The sequence below is a fragment of the Equus asinus genome, chromosome X (genome assembly GCF_041296235.1).
Source record: "Equus asinus isolate D_3611 breed Donkey chromosome X, EquAss-T2T_v2, whole genome shotgun sequence".
Taxonomy (NCBI): Eukaryota; Metazoa; Chordata; class Mammalia; order Perissodactyla; family Equidae; genus Equus; species Equus asinus.
Window position 1 is genome coordinate 33,997,565 of NC_091820.1, and position 7,630 is coordinate 34,005,194.

Below are 7,630 nucleotides of genomic sequence, written 5' to 3' on the forward strand. Positions count from 1 at the left end.
ATTCATGTTGTCACAAATGACAAGATTTAATCTTTTTATAGCTGACTAGTATTCCCTTGTATGTATATGTACCACATCTTTATTCATTCATCCATCAAAGGGCACTTAGGTTGCTGCCATATCTTGGCTTTTGTAAATATTGCTGCAATGAACGTAGGGGTGCACATATCTTTCTGAAAGGGTGTTTTTGTGTAATTTGTTTTGTATACTTGGGATACTTTTTCTTGCCTTAGTAGACATGGTATTCCAAAAGATGCTGCTACAGCCAATGTCAAAGAGTTTACTGCCTATATTTTCTTCTAGGAGCTTCATGATTTCAGGTCTTACAGTAGTCTTTAATCCATCTTGAGTCAGTTTTTGTGTATGGTGCAAGATAATCATCTACCTTCATTCTTTTGCATATGGCTGTCCAGTTTTCCCAACACTATTTGTTGAGGAGAGTTTCCTGTCTCCGTTTTATGTTCTTGGCTCCTTAGTTGAAGACTAACTGTCTATAGATGTGTGGATTTATTTTAGGGCTTTGAATTCTGTTCCATTGATCTGTGTGTCTATTTTTGTGCCCATACTTTGCTTTTTTGATTAGTATAGTTTTGCAGTATATTTTGAAGTCAAGGATTGTTATGCCTCCAGCTTTGTTTTTGTTTTCTCTGAATTGCTTTGGCTATTTGAGGTCTTTCTGTTTTCCTATAAATTTTAGGATTCTTTGTTCTATTTCTGTGAAGAATTTCATTGGGATTCTGATTGGGATTGCATTGAATCTGTAGATTGCTTTAGGTAATATGAACATTTTAACTATGTTTATTCTTCAATCCATGAGCAAGGAATATCTTTACTTTTCTTTATATCTTCTTTGATTTCTTTCAATAATGTCTTACAGTTTTCAGTGTATAAATTTTTCACCTCTTTGGTTAAATTTATTCCTAGATATTTTATTCTTTTAGTTGCGATTGAAAATGTGATTGTATTCTTGACTTCTCTTTCTCCTAGTTCACTATTATTGTATAGAAATGTAACTGTTTTTTGTAAGTTGATTTTGTACCCTGCAACTTTGATGTAGTTGTTGATTATTTCCAATAGTTTTCAGATGGCTCCTTTAGAGTTTTCTCTATATAGAAACATCATGTTATCTGCAAACAGTGAGAGTTTCATTTCTTACTTTCCAACTTGGATTCATTTTATCTATTTTTCTTGCCTAATTGCTCTGGCCAAAACCTCCAGTACTATGTTGAATAGGAGTGGTGAGGGGAGCACCCTTGTCTTGTTCATGTTCTCAGAGGGATGGCTTTCAGTTTTTCACTATTAAGTACAATGTTGGCTGTGGGTCTTTCATATATGGCCTGTATTATGTTCAGGCATTTTCCTTCTATACCTATTTTATAGAGATTTTATCATAAATGGATGTTGGATCTTGTCAAATGCTTTCTCGGCATCTATTGAGATGATCATGTGAATTTTATTCCTCGTTCTCTTAATGTGGTGGATCACGTTGATTGATTTGAAGATGTTGAACCATCCCTGCATCCCTGGAATAAATCTGACTTGATCATGATGTATGATCCTTTTATTCTGTATTGTGTATTGCTGTATTCTATTTGCCAGTTTTTTGTTCCGGATTTTTGCATCTATGTTCATCAGTGATATTGGCCTGTAATTTTCCTTCTTTGTGTTATCCTTGTCTGGTTTTAGGATCAGGATGATGTTGGCCTCATAGAATGGGTTAGGAAGCATTCTGTCCTCTTCAATTTTTTGGAATAGTTTGAGAAGGATAGGTATTAAATCTTCTTTGAATGTTTTGTAGAGTTCTCCTGAGAAGTCATCTGGTACTGGACTTCTGTTTTTAGGGAGGTTTTGATTCTTGTTTTAATCTCTCTCTTTCTTTGTGATTGGTCTATTCAGATTCTCTATTTCTTCTTGATTCAGTCTTGGGAGGTTGTATGAGTCTAAGAATTTATCCATTTCTTCTAGGTTATCCAATTTGTTGGCATACAGTTTTCCATAGGATTCTCTTATACTCCTTTGTATTTCTGTGGTATCCATTGTAATCCCTCCTCTTTCATTTCTAATTTTATTTACTTGAGCCTTCTCTCTTTTTTTCTTGGTGAGTCTGGCTAAGCATTTCTCAATTTTCTTTTCTTCTCAAAGAATCAGCTCTTAGTTTCATTGATCCTTTCTACTGCTTTTTTAGTCTCTATTTATTTCTGCTCTAATTTTTATTATTTCCCTCCTTCTGCTGATTTGGGCCTTTGATTGTTCTTCTTTTTCTATTTCTGTTAGGTGTAGTTTAATATTGTTATTTGAGATTTTTCTTTTTTGTTGTGGTGGGCCTGTATTGCTATGAATTTCCCTCTTAGAACTGCTTTTGCTTTGTCCCATAAGACTTGGTATGTTGTATTTTCATTTTAATTTGTCTCCAGGTATTTTTTAATTTCTTCTTTGATTTCTTCATTGGTACAATGATTGTTCAGTAGCATGTTGTTTAGTCTCCACATGTTTGTGACTCTCCCAGCTTTTTTCTTATAGTTGGTTTCTAGTTTCATAGCATTGTGATCAGGAAAACTGCTTAATATAATTTCAATCTTCTTAAATGTATTCAGGTTTGCCTTGTTTCCTAACATATGGTCTATCTTTGAGAATGTTCCATGTGCATTTGAGAAGAATGGGTACTCTGCTGTTTTTGGATGGAATCCTCTAAATATATCTATTAAGTCCATCTGATAAGTGTTTCATTTAAATCCACTATTTCCTTCTTGACTTTCTGTCCAGATGATCTATCCCTTGATGTTAGTGGGATGTTGAGGTCTCCCCTGTTATTATGTTGCTGTTAATTTCTCCCTTTAGGCCTGTTAATATTTGTTTTATATACTTTGATGCTCCTGTGTTAGGTGCATGTATATTCATAAGTGCTATGTCCTCTTTGTGGAAAGTCACTTTTATCATTATATGCTGCCCCTCTTTGTCTTTCATTATCATTTTTATCTTGCAGTCTGCTTTGTCTATTATAAGTATAGCAACACTTGTTTTCTCTTGTTTTCCATTTGCTTGGAGTATTGTCTTCCATGCCTTCACTCTGAGCCTATGTTTGTCTTTAGAGATGAGATGTGTTTCCTGGAGGCAGTGTATTGTTGGGTCTTATTTTTTTCTCTATTTTTATAAAATAAAGTCTATAATTTCAGATACAAAATGCTACATATAACCACACTTAGATATCTTCTAAATTATAATCTGGGGATTTATATTTTTTAAACTTATCTCTGGTAAGTTTCAAATTTAGTATTTTTACAGAGTTTAAATATCTATATTGAATCTTCATGTTTCTTTAAAAAACTAGAACTGTGCATGAATATAATCTTAAAACTAGATTCTTCACTTGAAAGAACTGTGTCTTCAGATAACCTTTCTCCTTAAATCACTAGAACAAATAAATTCCTTAAAATTATACTTGCTCTCTTTTGAGTGGGCTCCACGTACAGAAGTTCATGATTTGGGTTTCATTCTAATTTCTTTCTGGTTTTTGGATTCCTCTATGCTCTTTTGACATCGCCTTTACATTTTATCATATCTTCTCCCCAAACAAGCTGTTCATTGTATGTTGCTCTCCATTATTTTACTGAAATAGAACCTAAAGGAAGAAATTATGCTGCTTGCTTCAATTTCCCTTAAGCTTCAGTGATAATTTCAATCATGACAATTGCCAAGTTTACTTTTTTTATTCTGGATTCCTAATTACATATGATGATTGAGGGTAATTTAAAAGTGTTTCAGAATCACCTACTGCCAAGATTCTGGAAAATGGCTTTTGCAAAACAGAATGTTAATGGTCTGAGGACTCTATTACATCTGCACTAACATGTTCTGTGCACTTTCATGGACCGAGAGGGGAAATAGCTAGGCTCCTCATAGCGAATGTCGTAATACCACTATTCTGCTGCTGCTCTGTCAGTCAGCAAATATTGAGAGCCTGTTCTGGTTCCATTTTTATTTGTATACATTCGTATATTGTTAATTCCTAAAGACAACTAGCGTAAACTCAGGAACACCAGCTTGATGAATATTTAAGTGTTATGGCCATATTTATGTAGATTTTATAAAAGTATTCCAGATCATGAATATCTGCATCTGAATGATGACAGGAAATAATGTTTCCTAAGAATTGCCTAAAATGAGCAATATTTCAATAGATGCTTTAGTTCTTAAATATCTCTTTACTTTAAACTGACTTGCTGTAGGGAGCTACTAAATAAGATCAACTTTTGGTCTGTTTCCCCAAATAGCAGTTTTATCCTGTTATGCTAAAAACTTTGAAAACTCTTGCTCTTATCCTTACCTGCAATGAAATAGTTGGATATCTTGATTTCTTTCTGGCTAAATTAGTAATAACCAGTTGCAATAACCAGCATGTGCACATGTGCGCACACGCACACACACATGCAAAGATAACAATAAAATAAAAAGGCCTAATATGGAGTATGTTAATAAACTTCTTTACAGAGAGCCACGATTCCTGTTTCCATTTTCATAAGACAGAGCACAACTAGTATTTGACAAGGCTACCAAGTTATATTTTTTCCATTTGTACCATTTCTTGGTAAGAGTAGGCTTGTTTTCTTCTTTTGCATATGCACCTACAGACTCTAAAGGTAGGCAAGTAAGAACTGCGAGACCAGTGAATTGCTTTTGGCTACTTCTGCTATGCTAATCAGGTGCAAGAATATGGGTTTCATATTAGGAGCCCTTCTGAATTGTTTGATTCCTTTACAGCTCCCATTAGCTGTCAGCTTCGCCATGGATATTGTCCATGTGCACTTTGAGGTAGTCATTCCTTGTAAACTTCTTATGGCAAAACTGGCATTCTGCCAGTGGACAATTGGGATTATGAGTCATCTTGTGTCGGATCAGCATTTTCTTCAAGCTAAAAGCCAAGTCACAAATATCATATTGGAAAGGCTTTTCTCTGGTGTGAGTCCTCTTGTGCTCATCCAGGCCTCGCTTCTGGCTGAAGGCCCTGCTGCACTCTGAGCACTTGTATGGCTTCTCCCTGGTGTGAGTATGAATGTGCATCTTCAGTCTGTCATTTCTACTGAATCCTTTTTCACAGTAAGGGCATTGATAGGGACGCTCACCTGTGTGGCTACGGATATGAACTCTCAGGGTCCCACTGCTGACAAATTTCTGGCCACAATCCGATTTTCTCCTTTTCTCCTGTATGTGTTTTCTTATGACGTCTAAGCATGGAAGGTGTAACAAACGCCTTATTGCACAGCTCACATCTGTATTTCTTGTGTCTTTCATGGACCACCTGGACATGAACATTCAACGTATCCTTCCTTTTAAAGGTAGCATCACAGTGATGACACTTGAAAGTTCTCTCACTGTTATGTACGAGCAGGTGTCTCTGCAGAGAAAATGGGGTCTGGAACAGAGCCTTACACTCGTCAGAAGAGTGGAATGGTCTCTCTTCAGAGTGGGTCTTCTTGTGATTCTTGTAAACATTTCTGTGGGCAAATCCCTTTCCACAAAGCTTGCATTTGTAAGGTTTATCTTCACTGTGTATTATTTTGTGGGCACCCACTTGATCAAGCCTCGTGAAAGATTTATTACAAATCTCACAATTATAGGGTCGTTTTTCTGAGTGGGTGATCATATGACGTTTTAGCTGATTAGCTGAAATAAATTTCTTCATACATTCTTGATAATCAAATATCTCATGAATCTTTCTATGTTCCTGTAGGCTTGATGCTGAGGAACACTTTTTATTGCACACTGAACATATGAGCTTTTTCTTAGGATCTCCAGTATGGACGTTTTCCTGGTGTCTTCTCAGGGCATCCTTGCTCTTCACCCTCTTTCCACAACTGTTGGCCTTGCACACAAACCTGGCATCACCCCGGCAAGTCTCCTGATGCTGCTCAAAATGTCTTTGCAAAGCCTGCTTAACTGGAAATTTCTTCCCACAGTTCTTGCACTTAAATTTTTTCTCCTCTGTGGGTTTCTGGTGCAATGTCTGAAGATGCTCAGCAAGAATTTCCTCACTGGTAAAACTCGATTCACACTGGGGACAGGCATAGTCCTCTTTACAGCCAAAATGATCTTTTCTGCCAGCTGTTGACTGTCCTTTAGAATGTTTAACTTCCCCTTCGTTGATCATTGTCATAATTTGCTGTTCTTCCTCGTCAGCCTCCATGTCGCTGTCCAGGTAGCCAATCAGAAGCTCTGTATCTGTTTCTATATCTTCAATTGCCAAATAGAAAATGTTTTCTCCTCTTGAATGGCAGCCAAGTTCTTCTGCTCCTGAGATGGTGCCTCGTGAACGAAGCAAAGCCAGTTGGAGTGTTGTGGGTTGGTAGCATCCAAAATGTACAGAACTTCTCCCTTACTCCCACGAACCTCCCACATCAACCTGTAATCCATATTTTCATCCAAATCTTCAGGCATTCTCTTCTCTCCAGCAAACAGTCCAAACTTTTCAGCCTGTGCATCCCCAGAGCCAAGCACGGTGCCTGCCACGTATGAATGATGAAATGACTGAAAGTCATCGGGGAAGAAAAACCAAGAGCCTGCAATAAACCTTTGTCACTCTGGGGGCCCTGTAGAGCCCCATGCCGTCCTGCACGCGGGACGACTTTAGGGAGAACTTGTCCGGCACGTACATGCCCAGCATCCTCCCGGCGCGGCGGCCGCCGCCTCGCTCCACACCAGTGCGCAGCGCCCGGACGCAGCGCTTCCACATGGGCGTGCGGGTGGCAGGAGCGGCCGGCGGCCCGGAGGAAGTGGAGCTCTCCTCCCAGAATCCCCACCTCCCCGCGGATTCCAGGATCCCGCGTGGCTCAGCCCCTCCTCGGCCCGGCTCCAGCCGGCCACAACCGCCCAGGCCACTGCTGCCATTGCTGCGGGGGGCCTGGGTCTTGTTTTTTAAGCCATCCAGCAACTCTGTGTTTTTTGATTGGAAAATTAAATCTATCTACATTTCGAGTGATTATTGATATGTGAGAGTCTAATACTGCCATTTTGTTTCTTGTTTTCTGGTTGTTCTGTATTTCCTCTGTTCTCTTCCCTTGTATTTCTGACTGCCATTTCATTTTGACGGTTTTCTGAGAAAGTTTCCTCAGTTTTGTCTTTTTTTATGAATTGTGGCTCTGCTCAGTTTTTTTATTTAGTGGTTACCGTGAAGTTTGTTTAAATGATCTCGTAAATGACATAGTCTGTTTTCTGACAGGCTCTTATCTCCATTAGCTTAAGCAGGTTCCAACCCTTTCCCGTCTGAGTTATTGTTGTTACAAATTATTCTGTCTTGTGTTGTCAGTTTGTGACTAAGTCGAAGTGTTTATAGTTACTTTTGATGCTTTCCTTCACTTTATCTTTTAAGTTATAATTGAGTGCTTGCTTCCATGTTCTGAAAGAGAGCTGTAGTTTTCTGATTTTGTCTATTTATCTCCTTGCTCATAGCTTTGTAGACCTTTGTCTTTTTGTTTCAGTTGTGAGGTCATCCTTAATCATTTCCTGTATGGGAGATCTAGTGGCCATGAACTCCCTCAGTTTTCGTTTATCTGGGAAAGCTTTTATCTCTCCATTGTATCTGAAGGACAGTTTCACTGGATAGAGTATTCTTGGCTGAAAGTTTTTGTCTTACTGT

The 7,630-nt window shown here is 38.2% G+C and overlaps 1 pseudogene; it reads right to left on the reverse strand.

Moving 5' to 3' along the window:
- Positions 1 to 4,697: 4,697 nt before the first annotated feature.
- LOC106835920 (PR domain zinc finger protein 5 pseudogene) lies at positions 4,698 to 6,727 on the reverse strand (annotated as a pseudogene).
- Positions 6,728 to 7,630: the final 903 nt, after the last annotated feature.